This window comes from Chinchilla lanigera, unplaced genomic scaffold (assembly GCF_000276665.1).
Source record: "Chinchilla lanigera isolate Chin_1 unplaced genomic scaffold, ChiLan1.0 scaffold00065, whole genome shotgun sequence".
In the NCBI taxonomy this organism is placed as follows: Eukaryota; Metazoa; Chordata; class Mammalia; order Rodentia; family Chinchillidae; genus Chinchilla; species Chinchilla lanigera.
In genome coordinates this window covers 12366270-12367759 of record NW_004955466.1, presented here as the reverse complement: position 1 = coordinate 12367759, position 1490 = coordinate 12366270, and positions in this window count along the sequence as shown.

Genomic DNA, 1490 nt, shown 5'->3' with positions numbered 1-1490 from the left:
CTGATTAAGAACAGAGAAAGGAAAAATGAAGACACACCAACTTAGTTCTAAATATTCAAAATTACCCGTCTAAAAGATTGAGACCCTTCCAAAACCAAAATATTAGTGCATAACCTGAAATAAAGAAAAACTCCAAGAATTTCAAGATATAGCCTATCTTAAATTCTTTCACTTTGCAGTGATAGTCTCTTCATTTAAAAAAGTCACTTTTTAGTTTTACCTAATATATACAAACTGACTTTTTATAGATCACAACAAGAAAGCTACATAGAGACTTTAAATCACCTGGTTTATGGCCAGCTTTAGAAAAATACTTCGCAGTACCCTTTCAAATTTGATGTTCGCGTAACAGATTTCCTACAATACACTATAATCTTACTTAGGTGGGGTTTTCTGGCCAAAAGTCTTGGCCTGCAGAGTTTTGTTTTCTATTAGTTGCTTTGAGGGTTTAATCAGTCTTAGGGCCTTTGAAAGTGAGAAACTAATGCTAATACCTGGTGCCAAGTAGTATAATGTGAACTGGCAGAATCCAAAACCCTCCAGGGAAAGCGCATCACGATTTGAATTCTGCTCAAGTTTCCAAAGGTGACAGATTGGTTGTGCTAACTCATACCGCCACCTAGTGCTTCCCACCGCTGCAAAGGCGAAAGAACTCAGAAAGCATCTGGTTCAAATCAGGACCGCCAAGTCTACAAATGAAAGTAGTGCCATAAACACCGACTGGACAGGAATTCTCCCGACGCAGAGCTCTGCTCCGCTCCAAAGGACAAGAGGACTAAGCCACTCACAACCTCGAGAGTCACAAACACGAAAAGGTGCTATTGTACCAGACAATGCAAAAACAAACGTGTATGATCAGGCATAACTAGGGAGAACAGGCTCAAACCAATGTTCCGTGCAAACCTGGTCTGTTACCAAAGAAACACGTTAAAATGCCAGAACAGACCTAATGCACAAACTACAGCTTACATCCTCACAAAACAGATGCATGAGTATCTACTCCTTGTCTGTCCTTCGATTTAAAAAGCTGACGTAAACCATGTTTGTTTGCTAAAATTGGAGTTTCTCCGGAAAAAAAAAAAAAAAGGACCAAACAAGAAAAGGGACTTTGATGCTCAAAAAAACTAATTATTTTCAAAGAAGTAACCCAAGAAAACGCATGACACATAACCACGCAGCACCACTGCTCTACCCTGAGAGAGCATTACCTAGAGTGGGTCTATTCTCACACAGCATCACACAGTCGGATAAGAATGTTTTTGCTGTTCCCAAAACTACATTTTGAGGTCGCCTAAGTGGAGCTGCCGCCATTCTCCCGAGGCGGGGTCAGACGCTGCTCTCAGCACACCAAGCCCCGAAGTCCCTGCGTTTCTCTGCTAACGAAGTCTGCCCTGAAGGACCGAGTCGCGGACAACCCACGCAAGACACGCGCTCCCCGAGAGGGTCTCCGCTCCCCCGCTCCCCCTGCTCCGGTCCGGGCGCTCCCCCGC